Source organism: Tachypleus tridentatus, unplaced genomic scaffold, assembly GCF_004210375.1.
Source record: "Tachypleus tridentatus isolate NWPU-2018 unplaced genomic scaffold, ASM421037v1 Hic_cluster_2, whole genome shotgun sequence".
In the NCBI taxonomy this organism is placed as follows: Eukaryota; Metazoa; Arthropoda; class Merostomata; order Xiphosura; family Limulidae; genus Tachypleus; species Tachypleus tridentatus.
In genome coordinates, this window is record NW_027467782.1 from 6567467 (window position 1) to 6587829 (window position 20363).

The 20363-nt window shown below is 35.3% G+C and overlaps 1 long non-coding RNA gene across 1 annotated transcript; it reads right to left on the bottom strand.

Annotated features, from left to right (window-relative positions):
* Window positions 1–3157: 3157 nt before the first annotated feature.
* On the bottom strand, window positions 3158–15436 carry LOC143242676 (uncharacterized). The gene is made up of 4 exons (XR_013023136.1): window positions 15224–15436; window positions 13965–14064; window positions 7004–7089; window positions 3158–3970 (listed from the first exon to the last, which is right to left on the bottom strand). It is a non-coding gene; the product is annotated as an uncharacterized LOC143242676 (long non-coding RNA).
* Between the last annotated feature and the right edge of the window lie 4927 nt (window positions 15437–20363).

Genomic DNA, 20363 nt, shown 5'->3' on the forward strand with positions numbered 1-20363 from the left:
TAGTTTTTCCTTCTTTTTTGTTTAATTTCGCGCAAAGCTACATGAGGGCTACCTGCGCTAGCCGTCCCTAATATAGCAGTGCAAGACTAAAGGGAAGGCAGCTTGTCATCACCACCCACCGCTAACTCTTGGGCTACTCTTTTACCAACGAATAGTGAGATTGACCGTCACATAATTTCGTCCCCGATGCTGAAAGGGCGAGCATATTTGGTGTGACGGAGATTCGAACCCACGATCCTCAGATTATGGGTCGAGCGCCTTAACCACCGAGCCAGGCCAGGGCCCTTAATTGTTCAACAATACGTCTGTGAACTAAAAACCGAATTTTGTTAACCGTTGTGCGTACAGCACAAATAGTCTATTGTAAAGCTTTCTACTTACCTACAAACAAACGCATCAAAAACATATAAATTATGATGAATTTTATATGTCAGAAATATCGCTTTATTAGAACAAAGCGTACGGTGAAATTTTCTCGTCTTCTCCAAAATGTGTAAATTGTATTAGGGTTTACATATAAAATATCTGTTTATCTACATTTTGTACTGATAAAGACCAAGATAAAATTTATTTTTATGTTTCTTTTTAAGCACAAAGCTACAGAATGGGCTGTCTGTGCCGTGCCCACCACCGGTTTTTAGCGGTGTGACCTCCAAGACTTAACGCTGGGCACAAGAAAGTCTGTGCTCTTTCTAACAAAAGTAAACAGAAAATGGTGCTTCTAAATAGTTTCTTTTATTCGATATTAGAACGGTAAAAAATGTTTGATCAAGGTTTATATTTCAAAGATTACAATAAGTATGAGTGATATTTTAGTTACACAGTCCACCTTGAGGAATCAAATTCCGGATTTTACCTTTAAAGGTTCGTATGCTTACTGCTGTGACTTACGACTTACTTTTATAAAGTTAATTACACTTCATACATCTGTGTTTACGATAGTGAAATACCATTAGGATTAATTTGTTGCAAAATGTTTTTAGATTTCCTTTATACATGACTCGTAATCTGAGGGTCGCTGATTCGAATTACCGTTGCACCAAACATGCTCGACCTCCCAGCCGTGGGGGCGTTATAATGTGACGGTCAATCCCACTATTCGTTGGTAAAAGAGTAGCCCAAGAGTTGGCGGTGGGTGGTGATGACTAGCCGCCTTCCCTCTAGTCTTACACTGCTAAATTAAGGACGGCAAGCACAGATAGCCCTTGAGTAGCTTTGTGCGAAATTCCAAAAAAAAACAAAAAACTTTCGCCATCTATTGAGATTCCAAAACAATAATATTTTTGCCAAATTAATGTTGTTTGTAAGAGAAAAGTAAATGATTGTGTTATTTACGTTCATTCAAAAATAAAAGTTTATTTAGTAATTCCTTATAAAGAAGAGTGTGAAATAACTTAATGTCTAGGTCCACACACTTAGTTATGTAAACTTTTAATATCACTAGATTTTATTTTTTCTGTAATTGGTGTTCATTGGTATGTCCTCATACCAGTTTCATAGGAATAACTCTCCAAGAATATAAGAACTGTATAATTTGTTACAGTCACTAAAGAGGTTGTATGTAAGATCCTGAGCTTGGAACCTTGTTGTTTAACTCTCTTGCTCTCAACGTATCATTATTATCTCATGCTGGTTGTCACATTGTTTTTGCGTGTTAGTACTGTAAATAGGAGTGCATTACATAAAAAAAATTATATCTTCATTACAAATGAGCATATAAACATCACATTTTCCTAGTTTGTTTGGAACATACATAGTTGGGTAATCAATCCTGTTCAAACATTTCCATTTCTTCCAGTGTTTCCCACTGAGATCCTGTTCTGAAATGGTCGATGGTCAGGGTTCAGGCAGAGATTGGGACTGTACTTGTGGTGGAATTCCTGAATGTTTCCTCGGGCCCTTTGTCGAACCATGGTGGTTCTTCCCCTTGTAGTGGAACAACGCCCCCTCGTGGTTTTAACTGTCTCTACTATCTTGGTTACTTTCAATTTGCTTTGTGTGCTTAATGTACTTTCTTCACCATTGTTTTCCGAGTCTTCTTCTGAGCTTTCGTACTCAAAGCAGTCACTCCTTGAGTCTGAATCTTGCTGAGTTATTTACAAAACTTGAGCTGCAGTGAATGACGAACACCTACACGAAGCCATCTTGGAAACTTTGTTGACAACATTCTTCCCTTTTTCTGCATCCCTGAAACAATACTAATCACGTGATCAGGTTCATGAATAAGTAAATATTCCAAGATAAACATCTAATGCTTATTAAGTGGAAGCTATGCATTTGCCCTAAAGTGCTCCTACCTGATGAATAAAAAAGACAATATAAAAATTTGACGAGTGTCGCAAATGTCACAAAGTCGTAGGATCGACTGCAGTCGGACTTTGCAGTGAAAGAGATAATGACTGAAGTTGGTTTTTCTGATTTTCTATTGTTATATGTTTGAATAAACATAATACATGACAGTCTCTCAAACATATACATTAATCGATAATCCACAGGTAACACACCGTTTAACAAACAGAAATTTACATAAACCGCCAACTAACATAATACGGTAGCCACTGTTAATCTCGCTCAGAGAAGTCACAACAAATACCTTACTGAAATCAAAGTTGTCAACTGTTAATGTAGTGGCTTCATAACAAATACCATAAAGAAGCCATAGTTACAACGGTAACACGTACAATGATGAAGAAAGATACTTAAGTTATGCAAGAATAACAAATATTGTATGAAAGCAGAATACTTCAGTTATACTATGCAAGATAATCAATTATGCATTTTAAACAAATACTAAAGCATTTTATGCTGAACAGTGTTTCAAAATTTCAGTTGGCATTGGACTTTTCATACTTGTTAACACAATGTTATTAGCAATCCCATTATGTCTTACATATACGATTTTCTTGGCTGTGGAAATTCATTACAATTACACCTCCATGTCAAACCTGTGTTATAGTTATTAGTAACAGGTATTCTGGTTCATTCATGAAGTAAGCAACAATTAAGTATAACATTAAACCAATCTTTAAGTACAGTTTTACTAAAACATTCTCTAATTGAAATTGATACTCAAGACTCTACAATTTGATCTTTAGCTATATTTAACTGTTGTGAAATGTATCTATTGTGTGATTGGTAAAAAAAAACTGAGCCAGGCTAGTACAGATATTTATGTACATTTCTGTATTTTTGAACTTTACACCATCACTGACATCATTGTTAGATATGACTGGACATGCACTGGACATCAGCAGCTGAACTTATCAGAAGAAAACAAATACGACTACACATTGTAGAAAATGTAGGTGAGGAAGTGGTAATTGTTTATGTTTATAAAATGTCTTTATGGATTTTGTATAAAGTAGCAGCTTATAAGTCACTTACTTTAAGTGTAAACCAAACCTTTACTCAAAGATAAACAATCATTAACAGTATTTTGTATTTATGGCAAAAGCTACTGAAACTATCTGCCACAATCTTTAATTTTGAGCTACTTATCAGAGAGAAGATAGCAAACCACTACTTCTCCCACCTCCTGTTCTAAAGGATTGACTACTTCTTTTGTAACACACCCAGAGCTTAAAGAACAGGAGACACCTTGTGGTATTGTAATGGATTTCATTTGATTGAAACACAGGAAGAAAGATTACTAGTAACTTGTAGTATAAGTTATTACATACTCATGTAGAAAGTAAACTAAATATACATCCTTATGCATACATGAAGTCAGACAGATGCTTCAGATATTTTGTCACTTCTGGATTGTGGTAACTAATTAAACACCCTTGAAAGAGGTACAGATAGTCCTGAAGTACATTCCTATCTTGGTATCTTCTTGTGTCTGTTAACCAGTTTGAAGGACTATTAACAGTTTCACTTTATTTATTTTCACCATGAAACTTCAGTTCTCTTCTTTAACTCTGTCAGAATTCGAAATATGTTCCAAAGTGATGCACTTGTTTCAAAGTTCCTGTAAAAATTAAATAAATTGAAAGACAAAGTAACTGAATAATTCTATATCCAGAGTCTAGCACATTACCCTAAAACAAAACAATCCCATCAAAGATAGGAATAATGAAATTACCGAGACTTTAAATAAAAAAACATAAACCATGAAGCTACGAAGCTGAACAGATAAAATGGTCCCAGAAATATCAGATTTTGTTACAAATTACTGTTACTTATGCTGAAAATATTTTCTGAGCCAATATGTTACTTGTAAACAGAAATTATGTTATGTAGCTACCAAATAATGCTTAATAACTAAACAACTACATATTATTTGAAATTTCATTCTTAATTAAGACTATAACTGACTTTATTAAAACCAGTATTTGAAAAACAGTCTTGTATTTGGGTATCACTTACTGCTGTTATTTGTTGCCATGAGATTTTAGTCTTCTTTGACCAAAAATGCATCTACGAGATTATTTGTTTTGTACTTTAATGTAGTGTTAAACTTTAATGGTATCTTATGAGGGCTTATTACACTTGTATAATTCAAATGATCAAATAAAGGTCTTAAAATGTTTTCCTTAACTTATGTAAGCAGGTACTAGTGTTACTATCAGAAAAGTTAACTGTGGCTAGTGTAAAAGAAATTGGGAGTTGTGATGGGAAAGTAACATAATTTTCCTTTCCAGGATAAATTTATAAAGGCCACAAAAAAAAAGTGGAACAAGTGCGTGAACGTGTAGAAAATTCTTATACACTACTTTCAAGAAGGTTCATAAAGAAAGGTGGAACAAGTGCGAACACTTTTAACAATAAAACACTATTTCATACAAGGAAATGAAATGTGTACCTATGTTTAAACAGTTCAAACATCTTTTGATAGGAAGAAAATACTGATGAGAGAATTATTAACAATCAGTTATGTGGATGAACCATGTATTTTGAAAATGGAAAAACCAGGATTAAACAGCACATTCTCTTTAAACAAAAAGCAACTGGAAACAGAGTTTATTAAATGTTTTGATTTTTTTTAAAATATTCAAGAGGATAGTGTACAAGGGAAAAAATTCAAAGAATTCAAGTCTACCGATATATTACGATAACCTCCCAACTACTCCTGAAGAGAATGATGCATCTAGAAAATTTTGTTTTCTCCGTGACAAGAGTAACTTCTACAAGAAAATAAAGACAAAGAACCTGCCTCCCAATGGTACAGAGGATTTACAATGCTAAAATTAGGGTTTCGATTCCTCTCGGTTGGCTCAGCAGATAGCTCGATGTGGCTTTGCTAATAGAAAACACACATACACAAAGAACCTTCCAATAGTAAGTTGAAAGAAATCTGTGTCAAGAATTTAACAGGAGGAAGAATGTAAGGGTGTACACAAAGTAATTTTATTTTATTATTGGTAAGTCATCTAATTATTAGATTCAAAGAGGTCTGGGAACTAGAAGGTTACAGAATAAGGATGTACAGTCGTTTTTCCAAAACACAGTTTTACTTATCCATAGAAAACAAAACAAAAACAACAACAATAAAAAAAACATGTAATTCACCACCTAATGTCAACAATAATAACTTAGAGAATGTGATGAAATGTGGTATTTTACCAGTTTTCTATTGAGTAACTGGCAGAATAACAGGAGGTTCACCAGGAAATGTACTGAAGAGCAAAATTCTAAATTCTCTAACCTTGACTGAAGTTGAAGCAAAGAGAGAGATTGGCTTCAAGTAAAATCTTTATCTCAAACATTCATTAAACAGTCAAAGACAATAACAAGTGTATCACTTAGGTGCCTTTACTGGAAAGCTTAAATATCAATTATATTTGTAGCAAAATATAATCATATCTCTCATCATTACTGATGGTACAGACTCAAAAACAACAACAACATGGAAGCATATATGAAAAATATTGCCATTCTTTTCAGGGTTAACATTACTGTATAAAAGTACAACATGAATACCAATACAAAGGAACACCTTTATACATAAACTATATTAATAAATATAATCAAACATCAAGCACATCCTCTACATTCCTACACTCAATTACACAACCCCCTTAAAACATGTGGTCAGCTATCGGTCAGTTACCTCTTTCTTTCTTTGTGAACCTAACAGAGACAGAAGAAGGTCAAAACGTTGTTTGCCCCTCTACATAAAAATTTTCTCAACCCATACCAGCCGTTTTTAAATATATAAAAATACATCATGTTTTACTTTAAAGGAATTTTTCCTAGAAACAACCAAGATGATTGTTGTCTTAAATTAAAGCTACACAAATAACATATTGAAAAAAGTTTTAAAAATGTATATTAAACAAGGTTGTAGGAAATGTTTCAACACCCAGACAAACAGTAAGTTTTAGCGTTATTAACTGAAGACAGGGCCCAACATGGCCGGGTGGGTTAAGGCGTTCGACTTGTAACCTGAGGGTCGCAGGTTTGAATCCCAGTTGCACCAAATATGCTCACCCTTTCAGCTATGGGGGCATTATAAAGTGATGGTCAATCCCACTATTCTTTGGTAAAAGAGTAGCCCAATAGTTGGCAGTGGGTGGTAATGACTAGCTGACTTCCCTCTAGTCTTATAATGCTAAATTAGGGACGGCTAGCACAGGTAGTCCTTGAATAGCTTAGTTCGAAATTCAAAACAGACAAACTGAAGACAGAACAGAATGACAGAAAGTTGCAGGCCTGTTACCTTAGGTATAAATATGTAAGTTTCAATACTTTATAAAAAAAAAAGACAAAAATGATCTTGTATGTCATTTTCATTATCTTAATGATTTTCACGAGTTCAGTATTTATTAACAAAAGAAGATGCGTTGTTTTATCTTAAGAATATGACACTTAGAAAATCTACAGAAATGTACTGTTACTTCATGCACTTGACTACTGTGAATGTAAATTATTAAAGCTTATTTACGTTCAGTGCAGTTTCCTTGCTGTTATGTTTTTAGATCCGTAGAAAACAAATGTGGTATGTATAAGTTAACAACAGGACAACACAAGGAGTACCAAATAACAACAAATGCTGACTTACAATATCTGCTAGAGAGGTCATCTCTTACTGTGTACTGATCTATGAGACAGGAACTTCTTTCTAACATCTGCAGCTTTGTCAATATCCTATAAACAGATCAAAATCTTATGTTATCTAGATTCTAATCTCTTAATGCAAAAGACCTGTCATTAAACGTAACAATACAGAAATACCTAAATTATAAAAACAATAAACAAAGTCCCTTTCTTGTGAACATGACATGGAGAAAAAGCTACACAAGAGAAATAAAGTAATTTATTTGACAAAAATTTGATTATAAGTCCACTAACTTCTTTATAAAGTACTTGTGTTGATATCAATTTGATGATAAATCCATTAACTTCTTTATAAAGTACTTGTGTTGATAGAAACTTGATTATAAATCCATAAACTTCTTTATAAGGTATCTGTGTTGATATAAATTTGATTATAAATCCATCAACTTCTTTATAAAGTACTTGTGTTGATAGAAACTTGATTATAAATCCATAAACTTCTTTATAAGGTATCTGTGTTGATATAAATTTGATTATAAATCCATTAACTTCTTTATAAAGTACTTATGTTGATAGAAACTTGATTATAAATCCATAAACTTCTTTATAAAGTATCTGTGTTGATATAAACTTGATTATAAATCCACTAACTTCTTTATAAAGTACTTGTGTTGATAAAACTTGATAAATCAATTAACTTCTTTATAAAGTACCTGTGTTAGTAAAATCTTGATAAATTTCTTAACTTTATCTACTATCCTGAAGTCTACAGGTAAAATGTCCAACTGAACAAAACTTTATGTTTGAGGTGAAACATTTATCAGAACAATAATTGAAAGCTAATGTTCTAATTTTCTTTGACTGAAAATGTATTTCTGACAGGTACTTCCCTCCTCTCACAAGATTATGTATTTTAATATAGTGCTGCCCTCTACACACAATGTTGTCTTTACACATGCCACATATTTTCTGCTCCCTCTTATTGAAATCAAATGATTCCAACATTTCTCTCTTTTAAATCACCATGCATCACTCATCTGCCAATAAAAGCATGACTCCCTCTATATGTCTCTACTGAACTATCACTTCAAAGCTTGGCGGAAGACATAAGCACTGAAGGAAAGTGGGTAGAGGAATGGTGGGAAGAGTTATCAGAAGGAAGTACCTATTGGAAATATATTTTCAGTCAAGAAAAGTTATAACTCCTGATACAGTACTTCCCTCCCTTCCAAAACCCATCCACGGGGTACTGACATCCATGTGGGGAATAGGATGAGGACTCGACTCCCAGTCAGTGGGTTAACTGCAATTTGACACCTCACTCCCTTGTGAGTGTATATTGCATACTGATGAATAGCATATCATCTACACCTGCAAAACACCACCACTCTACTCTGCAATGAATGGTTACAGCCGTCTTTGTATGGAATCCATTCAGGAGAGTGCCTCTATGGTAGACCACCCTGGTGGCTTGGAATTATAAAGTAATAAGGTTTTTCCATACTCCACAAGAAGAAATGGGAGTGAGAAAGTGGTAGAAAGTCCAGAGGAATGTTATCACCTGAGACAGTGCAATGGGTTACAATGAAACCCTAATTTGAAAAGTGGACCATACTGATTTATTTAATACAAGGCATTGCAGGGATGGGCAGCTTTTCCCTTCTGCTCTACCCATGCAGTTCATCCATCCATCTGTAATGGGCAAGTTTATGAAGCAATTACATTGCAAGTTTATTCACATACAAGTGATTTTATGGAACACCCCATTTCAATTGTGAGCATTGCAAAGTCATGGAAGGTAAAGCATGAGTCAACACGGTTGTATAGTGGGGATGTCAAGTTGAAGAACAGATGGTCAGGCACCACTCACCACAGAATGGGATCCATATAATGAGTAAGTAAAGCAAGGGTTCCTGAAAGAAAAAGAGGAATAAAAACTTACCTGCTCAAAGTTGCACTGAAGCCTGAAGAATGGGTGCAGGTGGAAGACAAAAACCCAACAAAGAAGAAACTGCTATATGGCGTAAGTAATGGGAGATGAATGTATTTGATGTAGTCCACATGCCTGACTGTAGGATTTCACGGCTGATGAAGATGATATGTGAGGGAAAAGTGAAGTATTAAATCTGATGTGAAAACATCGGGAACAAATTCTGGGAGGAAGCCAAGTAAGAATAAGTCAATCAAATAAAATGTCAAACCCAACTAGTGACGGTAGAAGGGGAAAGATCCCAAATAGAGGAAGATTTCTGAGTAATAAAGAGTCGGTAACAGGTACCGTGGAAGAAAGCTATTTGGGCAGTATAACATAGAAGTCTATCTGGATTGAAACAACAAAAGAGATGAGAAATATAAGGAAGAGAAACAGGCCAAATGAGAGTTACCCTCCATATCATCTGAGGTCTTTGGGAGGAAGAAAGGAGAATATATGTAGGGTGGTAAAACATATGTGAAACATCAATGATAAACAAATCTGACCCTTGACATCCACAGCCTAATGGGAGAAGGAAATACCTTTTAAGAGAATGATGGAACATGAGGAAAGTGGCTGAAACATAGGTAAATTGTGGGAATGGAGGACCACATTAATATTCCAGTCTGGAGGAATATACCATAAGGGGGGATGACAAATCTGGTGGGAACACATTAACATGGTAAGGACAGGAGAGGAAATACTCAATTATATCAGAAAAATCAAAGGTACAGAATAAGGCGGCCCAATAACCTGAGGACGATGAGATTGAAGACACATGGTTGAAAATCCACATAAGAAACTCTAACACTCTAGTCACAGTAGGTTGGTCAGTAGGGAATACTGGAGTTACATTTTCCATTTGGGTTGATACACCTCCATTGAAGAAGGATGTCTGGGATGAGCTAAACAGAATGCTACTTGATATACTCACCAAGGACTAGAGAAAAGCCAAATGTAAAGACAAAGGAGGTGAATGGCTGGATGTAGAAAGAGTGACCAAAGTTAATGAAGAAGGAAGGGATACAAAGGTTGTGATACTGGAGAGAAAAATTGCAGTTGTTGTAATTGTGGAAACTACAGCTGAGGTAGCCAATAAGGAGTGATGAGAAGTACTTGACAGAGTGGTATGGATGAGAGAGATTACCTGGTGAAATAATCAGATAAGAAGATAAACATAAAGGAATTTATGGTATCAATCCTAGTTGAAGGCATTCACAGCTAAAGCCCAAGGCTGAGATGCTGGGGACTAAAAGAGGGCTAACCTGTGATAAGTAGGTAGCATGCCCAATCTACGTGGGGAAAATGAAACCCCACCAATATCAAAGCCACCAGAAAATGAAGGGATCTAAAGATCACTACATCAGACATATTTGATTGGGGCATGAAAGGCAATTTGCTACGAGATTGAAAGCACCTGGAATGTAACACACAAGATTAATATGATCTATGCGGGTCCAATATAGTAGATCCAACATTTTAAAACAGGGGTCTCTTGACCACGTGTCCCCTTGCTGATTGATATGAGCTACCATTGTAGAATTGTCAGAAAGAATCACCAACAGACATTGTCTGGTGAGAGGAAGCAAGCACGTTTATATGTGTTTATGTGTGAGTTTTTCTTATAGCAAAGCCACAATGAGCTACCTGTTGTGTTCATTGAAGGGGATTGAATCTTTGATGTTAGCAGGGGACAAAGGGAAGTGAGTTATTTAAAGTCCAATGGAGTGCAAGAAAGCTCAAGAACTTTGATATGCAAAGACCTTTTGATCTAAAGCCTTCTACAGCCCTGAAGGAATGCATCTGTGAAAATATGTAATTCTGGATAAGGAGAAGGAAGTGGGACATTCACCAACATAAGGATCTTGTCCAACCATCAACAGAGATTGTTAATCAAGCTAGAAGTAAGGATAAAGGGAATTGACAAGGGATCCCGAGCAGGTTCTACTGATTATGAAGAGTTTAACGAAGGGGTCACCTATGTGCATGACAAAGTATGACTCGTGACATCACTGAAGACCACGTCCCCCAAACGACAGAACCTTACAAGCAGAAAGTGAGAGAGCTGAAAGAGCATGATGAACTAACAATTCCATGGAATGAAGCTGCAGAGGAAAAGGCTGGACCTGAATGATTGGTGTTGAAAAAGACACCCAAGTGGGTGTGATATTGGGTAGGCTGAAGGAAGGACATCTTTAATATGATTACATAGCCCATTTGAGCAGTCACTAGAAGAAGCTAATGGGTATGGTTAGCAAACTTCAGTTTGGAAGGAGCTAAAAGAAGCCAATAATCCATATAATGGCTCAATCACAACTCCAAAGCATGAAGATGATAAATAAAAGCTCTGACCTCTTGACAAAAAACATAAGGGGCAGAAGCAAACTTGAAGAGTAGGGAATAAAACACCATGTGATGGACGAACTGAAGATACCGACGAGACAATGGGGATATAGGGATATGGAGATAAACACTAGTGACATCAATACCTGTCATTCATAAGCCCAGAGAAAATGCCCACTGTCAGGTAAGAAACAGTAAAATGGGAGAGTTGAACAAAATAATTGAGGAAAGACGAATTGATGATAGGCTTCCAGTCCTGGTTTTCTTAAGAACAACAAAGAGTCTTGAATAAAACTAGGTGAAAGATATATAACAGATTCAATGTCCTGCTGAGATAATAGTTTCTGAACCACCTCCAACAGACACTGGCTGGTCATGGGATTCCAATATGGAGGAAAGAAAATGGGTATAGGAGACACTGGAGGAAGGAAAAAAATGGGATTATGAATCCCTCCAATAAAACTTGAAGACCTTAATGTTCCATGTTGAAAGGATGCCAGTAATGAAGAAAATTGATAAGCCAAGCTCTCACCAGATTAGAATCCACCAGGTGATGTGATGTGCATTGTCAAAGAATGCGATGAGATGAGGACCTCAAAAAGAAGGAACAAGTAAGTGTTGGGAAAAAGAGGGAGAAGAAATGGTAATAGGTGCTGTACTGGGCTTTAACTGAGATATAACAGACTGTTGTTGTGCTGCTGAAGTTCATGATTCAAAAAGACTCAGAGATTGTGTCCAATATGTATTACCATAGAAGTGGGCCATATGTAAACACCTAAGATAAGATGATGGTAAACATGTATGAGTTAAGGGTGCATCACAGTCTAGAAGGTCCCAACAACAGAGAAACCACGTATGCAGAGCCAGAGCCGAAGACGACAAATGAGCCAACATAGAATAAAGAAGGGAAAGGATATCCCCCAAAATCCCTAAGGGTTTTGATGAAAAGCTTAAGTGAGGAGATGGGTGGTAGAGAAATAATGTAAAAAAGTTGTGAATGTAGAACAAAGGAAGGAAAGTTGGGCATGTGTAAAGAAAAAAAACTGTATATAGATGGCAGCACTGGATGAGAATAGTTAATTTTGCGAGAAGAGGGAAGTATGTTATTGGAATCAGCTAGTGTTAATACCATTAATATATTATTGATTAGAACATTTAAAATGTAGGAAATGAGTGAGTCTTGTTTGAGTAGGCTATTCTGTAATATGATGGGGGGGAACAGCACAGTGGGAAAAATTAGTTTAGGCTCCTATATGAATACTCTCTTTTTAGTGACTCGTATATATTTGTTTCAATCTCACTCTCCACAAGGTACAGTATACTATGTTTGAGTTGGTGAGAATAATGGCTTGTGAAGGATGGTCAACTTGGCAAGGTGAAGATTCCTTCACGTTTTTATGTGTGCCACTCCTAACTTGAGAGTAATTCAAACACGTACATATTGTAAACCCAGATTCATATGTGCATGCCCTGTGCAAGAGCACTGCAAAGTGGCCAAGAGTGAAATAGTTTGATTCTCAAGATTTTCCTCCTCAAAATCAAAAGGTTTTCTTGGTTTGAGCAGCCTAAGGAACCATACTTTTACTAATCAACATGATTTGAATGCATTTTAGCATTTTTACATAAGTTAATAAAACAATCTGTACTGAATTGTGAAACATAATGAAACAAGTGCATACTAACGTAAAGAACAAATTTTATTACATACAAAGTACAAACAATTGACAAATATATCAGAATAAACACTATGTGATTCCATTCTTACGTCCTTTGCCAATTCATGTGTGTTTGTGCAGTTTACCTACCACTTATTTGTCCCCTGCATTTCACTTGCAGAAATGAATTATATTTGAAATAATGTTAACTACAAACAAGGTTCACCAGTATTAACTTAAATTCTGTCACCCGATCTCACATTTGGATCTGGACTTAGAAGCGTTTGCTTTTGATTACATAGTTATAATGCAAATAATTTCACTCAGAACTCACCTTCACCATGGTGATTACAGGGTATCTTTTTCAGTAAACGGATTTTACGGTACAGTAATATTCAATCCACAAAAAAACACTGTCCAGCAACACCTTTTTTTATCCACCCTCCATACAGCCCATTTAGAACATCCATTTTTTCTTCACACCACTACTAATGCTGTATGTTTATCACACCTCTATAAATTAGGTGTATATCATCTCTGTAATTCATTAACTAAATAATATTACAAATGGAAGCATAATTAAAAACTGGCTGATAGCATAGTAAGCAATACTGTTAACATTAAAAAGAATCAATTTTGATGTACTGTACCACTTAAAAAAGCAGTAAGAAAACTAGGTTTAAAACAAGTTGTTCCTATGACAACACAGTTGAATAAGAAAATGGACATCTAATTTATAAAAAAAAATATGGCATTAATGCAACATGTTTTCCTGTGTGTTGTGTATGTTTTCTAAGTATAACAAGATCATATGGGCTTTTTATAGAAATATTTCTTTGCACAATATTTTAACATTATATCTCTCTGCTTAATACATGCATACTTTACATAATAATTTCTGTTGTTTAAATGGTTTTATGCTGTATTTATCTGTGTGTGTATATATATATTTATATTATCTATGAATTCTACACACTAGCAATAAGGGTGTTTACCTCTTCTGGTTTAAACCACTGAGATAACAAAAACAATAAATGTTCTGCTGCAGGAAGTAGAGCAAAAAAAAGTTCTCCAACTGCCCCAATTTGTCGATACCTGTGGAAGAGGGAAGAAATAATAGTTTTTATACCAACGTAAACTTAACGTCAGATAACAATAAAATAGAATCACTTTTTTTCTATGATATAAAACCTTATAGGCTAATACCAGTAAAAATTGGTCCTTAACTTGTGTAAATATACATTACTTGGTGTGTTTTGATACAAAATTGTTGAAATCAACTTAATTATAAAACAACAACATTTAACCTACATAGTAAACTAATAAATACATTTCATACCATTCTAACCAACAATATCTTTTTCAGTATCATAATAATTTTGGAAACTATCCAAATAACAAGACACGAGATTCTTATTCCCCTTTATTATTATACTGGAACATGAGTTGCTTGTAACTGTTTACTATTCAACTGGAACATGAGCTGTTTCTGTAACTGTTTACTATTCAACTGGTACATGAGCTGCTTGTAACTGTTTACTATGCAACTGGTACATGAGCTGTTTGGGTAACTGTTTACTATTCAACTGGTACATGAGCTGTTTGGGTAACTGTTTACTATTCAACTGGTACATGAGCTGTTTGGGTAACTGTTTACTATTCAACTGGTACATGAGCTGCTTGTCATTACTTACTATTCATGTGGTGCATGAGCTGCTTGTCATTACTTACTATTCATGTGGTGCATGAGCTGCTTGTCATTACTTACTATTCAACTGGTACATGAAATCTCTATTTATTAAATCATAAGATGAGAAAATATGAATAGAATGTGCTCTGATGAATCACTTATTTCACACCTCTTCAACAATAATGACTGACTAGTGACAAAACAGAAAGTGTTAGGACTTTTAAAGGAACCAATCCCTACAATTGTGCACAGTGGAATACATTATAAAACTTACAATTTATTTACTTGGTAGTTTTCCAATAGCCATAACCAATACTGTAGTAATGTTCAGTATGATAAATATGGGAAGGTATTTTTATTCAAATAGTATCACATTGCTTTGTGCAAATAACAAGTGTAAGCACAGAGGAAGGTGATTGCATAATGCTAAAGGTACTGAAAAATGTTCAGTATAATTCATAAAATGTATTTGACATGTTTATTTATTATATTTTCAAGCTGGACAAGTCTTAGCTGCACTCTCTACAAATACGAAGAACTGTTTCTATTAGAAGGAGCACATACCAGCTAAGTTTAGTACCAAGACTGTGCACAGGGTCTTGTATGATTTTGTTGTACACTACTTCAGTGCAAGATGCAATATCCTTCCACTGGTATGCTTCTTTACTTTTCTGATGAGCGACCCATGGAGGTACAACTTTTCGATCATATATAGCTTGGTTAAGACCTCCCACGAGACCTAATTTACAGAAAACAAATTTTAAATTTAAGAAACTCAACTAGGCTACAACAATATTTAGTTCAGATGTAACTTTAGGCTTAGTCATACAAAACAACACTGATGTGAAATATACAATGTTTCATTTTAATAATATAAAACTGATTTCTTTTACAGCTTGCTCTATCCTCTCATACTTTATTTGGAGTATTATGTTACAGTACGAAAGGATAAAATGTTTTGTTGAAAAAATGAATTTTTGTATTGCTGTTAGGCCTTCGTATTAAGCCTTGTTTCCACTAGTTCATATTAGCATAAGTGACTGCTTGAATTGGTAAAGAAAATTGCTAAAAAAATATTTAAAAAACAGTGAATATAAACAGGATTTAAAATTATTACATGTATCAAATGAAACCTTTAGGTTTAAAATCTTCAAAAAATTGGTTTCTTTAAAACTTGAGTTATTTTATTGTATTCCAGTGACAGAAAACTGTGAAGCTGTGTATATTATTTTTCAAATTAAGGACAACAATATAGTTTTGTAAAATAGTATAGGAAAATTTTAAGACAGTGTAAGAGGACAAAAACAGAAAATAAAATGTATCACAACAAATATTTTCCACATTTCAAAGCTGTAAGTTCATATAAATATCACATACACAAAACATCCCTATTCTTTGATTACAACTCATTATTCAGGATGCTACCTGTGGAAAGAAATTCACTGAAGTTTCAAACCACTTCACAAGCCGCAATTTCTTTCATTAGACATATTTCCCATGCCACACCGGCAACACATGTTGTAACATATAGATTAGAAGGTACATGTTTAAACTATTGAACAGCCTTGTTCGGTAGTTTCTGTGTGCTGATGACATCACCTTTGGGTGACAGGGTTTCAGGGCCAGCAATTTTTGTGAACAGATACCCTCCCTCCGATATCTGGTTGTCTCCACATAAATTACCTAGCCCAACAAGTCCGTGCATCCAAAAAACAGAACAACAGTTCTTGTCTGTGGTTAATGTGTGGTTTTACAAAGAATGTGACTTTGTTGAAATATTTCAAAAGTGAAGGAAATCTGATGATGAGAGTTTAGAATTGAATAGAGAAAGTGATATTAGTAAAGACAATAGTTGTACAAAGGAACTCTGTAGTGAAGATGACAGAATTGACAAGGATAAAAAAGTCAAGGAAAAGCAGGCACCACCATAAGTGTCAATGGTTGTAGTGGGATCATTCCTGCTGCTTCGGCAGCAAGATCAATCAATCAAGGAGGTAACCCAATGTCTTCTGTGGAATGCAATGAAAAGTATGAGAGAAGCGATCTCGGAGTTACTAACCAAAATGGGAAGAAACATTCCCTTGGTTAAAGTTTGATCAAGAAACTAATGAAATGTTTTGCAAGGCATGCAAAAGCCACAAAAACGTTTGCTAAAGAGATAGTGTCTTGGTAAAAGGTACCAGTAATTTTCACCTACAATTGATCAAAGCCCACGATATAAGTAGAAGGAATACTCCGTGTGTTCAAGCTGCCAATGCTGAATATAAACCACAGGTTCAGCAGATAGATTTATGCATAAGAAATTTACATGCTTATGAGCTTGAGAAACCGGAAAAACTTTTTACTACCGCCTATTACTTAGTAGTAACAGAACAGCTGTTTTCTCTATTTGGGCTATTATGCGATTTACAGAAAATAAATGGAGACATGTACATAAATGACAAATTAGCGAAAAATTTTATCACATGTATTAATGACATGATGTAAGATCTGTGAGCAGACCTTGATAATGCTGCAGTGTTTTCCTTCATCTCAGATGTATCTAAAGACACTGAAGTAATTGAAGAAGAAACTGTATTTGTTAAGGCAGGAAATGTTGTTACAAAATTTTTGGACTTGCAAGATCTGTGAGCAGACCTTGATAATGCTGCAGTGTTTTCCTTCATCTCAGATGTGTCTAAAGAGACTGGAGTGATTGAAGAAGAAACTGTATTTGTTAAGACAGAAAATGTTGTTACAAAATTTTTGGACTTGCAAGATCTGTGAGCAGACCTTGATAATGCTGCAGTGTTTTCCTTCATCTCAGATGTGTCTAAAGAGACTGGAGTGATTGAAGAAGAAACTGTATTTGTTAAGCAGAAAATTTTACAAAATTTTCATCCACCCAGTGATACTGCCACAGGATTAAAAACAGCAATTGAAAAAGCATTTGAGACAGTTCGTCTGGAGAACTGCAAAAGAAAGGCAACCACTATAGGTACTGATGGTGTTTCCATCAATGATGGAGCAGAAAATGGACTAATTGCACTTCTTACTAGAGATGGGATGCCATGGTGAGTTGAGGTGTTGTGTGTGGCCCACTTTTATGAAAGGGAACTGTTGGATGCTGTGAAGGAATAGAAAGCTTTTATCGTACATAAAATACCTTCTATTAGGCCTTTACAAACAGTATCATTTGAGTGCCAAAGCAAGTAGGGAATTAAAAAAGTGTCGGTGATGCTCTAGAAGAAAAGAACATTAAAACTTGTGAACATCCAAGGGACAAGATGGGCTCCTCATTTCTATAGAGCGCTTGATGTTCTGATGAATAAAAACTTCACATCCATATATATATGCATTTCCACCATGCAACTGAATCAAAAGATGCCAGTGCTACAATGGTTATAGAGCTACAAAAGCATTGGGTTTGTTTTTGGATAACATAGCAGTATTTACTGGTCAGCAGATCTCACCATGGCTTATTACAGTCCCCAAATGTGGTCTTTCTTTAAATCATTTAAGAAAAGCATGTACTCCAGGACAAGAGAAATGGCGTACAGTGAACACAGAAAATGTTGAGCGGATTCTATGTGCTACAACTGAGCCACAACAAACCATGGCAGAGCCCACAGTCACCTGATTTCAAACCATCCATATAAATAGGAATAGAAGGATGAAAAGATGGTGACTGTTTCAAGTATGTGTATGAGGAATTACCAGCAATCCTAGTTGCTCGGGACATTTCCCACACTGCTTACCCCCCGTTCCTAGGGACATTTCCCCCACTGCTTATCCCCCGTTTCTAGGGACATTTTCCCCATTGCTTACCCCGTTGCTAGGGACATTTCTCCTACTGCTTACCCCCGTTGCTAGGGACATTTCCCCAACTGAATAATCCTCGTTGCTTGGGTAATTTCCCTCACTACTTACTCCCCGTTGCTCGGGAAATTTTCCCCACTGAATCTCCCGTTGCTAGGAACATTTCGCACACTGCCTAACCCCCGTTGCTATGTACATTTCGAACACTATTTACCACCCGTTCTTAGGGACATATCTCTCTCTGCTTACCCCCCGCAGCTGGAGACAATTCCCCCACTGCTTACCCCCCGTTGCTAGGGATTTATACCCCACTGCTTACGCCCCGTTGCAAGGAACATTTGCAAAATAAATTATAGATCTTTACATTTTGTACTTTTTTTATGACTCGGTGATACAGCGGTACCTCTACGGACTCACAACGTCAGAAACCAGGTTTCAACACCCGTAGTGAACAGAACACAGACATCTTATTGAACTTTGGTCTTCCTTCAAACAAATAAACTCTTTAATAAAATAATTTGAAACACAACATTTATTTATTTTTATTGTGTGAATTGAAAACTGAATTAAACCTGAGATTCTAAGTGAGTATTGTGTTTTGTGTATGAATATATTATGTAGACTCATCATTCATTACTGCGTGGATAGGTACGTGTAATAAATTTTCGTGAGATATGAATTTCTTTTGTTAATTAGAAATTACAACTTTACTTGTCAATTTGTATAGACCTGTTGTTACTTAGAAACTACTTGTCAATGTGTATAAATTAATACATTATTCACACAGTTATTTTTATTTCGAGTTCAAGTTGAACCTGAAAATGTTTTTAGAATTAACATTTTGCCTCAAGTTTTACATTTGTTAGAACCACTAAAATATTGTTAGAAATTATAAACCACCTATATAATATATACATAGTGTGTAATTTATATATAATATTTATATTTAAAAGGAAACAGCAGTTGGTAATCGTATCAATTTGACGTTTTGTTACGATTTTCTAAAAAAGAAAAAACAAAACGTGTTTGTGGTTAATATTCCAATATTGTTTTATTTTTTGTAATCATGTTTATTTCATAACTGTAACCAGTTATGAGTTATCAAAGTTTTCTACCGTGAAGCTTTACCTAAGGACACTTCCAATTTCCACATCTCCATCCTTCTACTGAACGGAGCAACGTTTTCTTCCAAAACCTGACTGGACCTGGGCGCAATACAAGTGCTGGCTGCAATGGGCTAACGGACTGTGGCAATGGTGTATGTACATGGTGGACTTCTGTTCACTACTAACTTAACATTACAACATTTAGAGGTAGGTGTCAGTTCATTACCAACTTAACATTACAACATTTAGAGGTAGATGCCAATTCATTACTAACTTAACATTAGAACATTTAGAGGTAGGCGTCAGTTCATTACTAACTTAACATTAGAACATTTAGAGGTAGATGACAGTTCATTACTAACTTAACATTACAACATTTACAGGTAGGCGTCAGTTCATTACTGACTTAACATTACAACATTTAGAGGTAGGCGTCAGTTCATTACTAACTTAACATTACAACATTTAGAGGTAGGCATCATTTCATTACTAACTTAACATTACAACATTTAGAGGTAGGTGTCAGTTCATTACTAACTTAACATTACAACATTTAGAGGTAGATGCCAATTCATTACTAACTTAACATTAGAACATTTAGAGGTAGGCGTCAGTTCACTACTAACTTAACATTAGAACATTTAGAGGTAGATGTCAGTTCATTACTAACTTAACATTACAACATTTAGAGGTAGGCGTCAGTTCATTACTGACTTAACATTACAACATTTAGAGGTAGGCGTCAGTTCATTACTAACTTAACATTAGAACATTTAGAGGTATGTTTCATGACAACATAT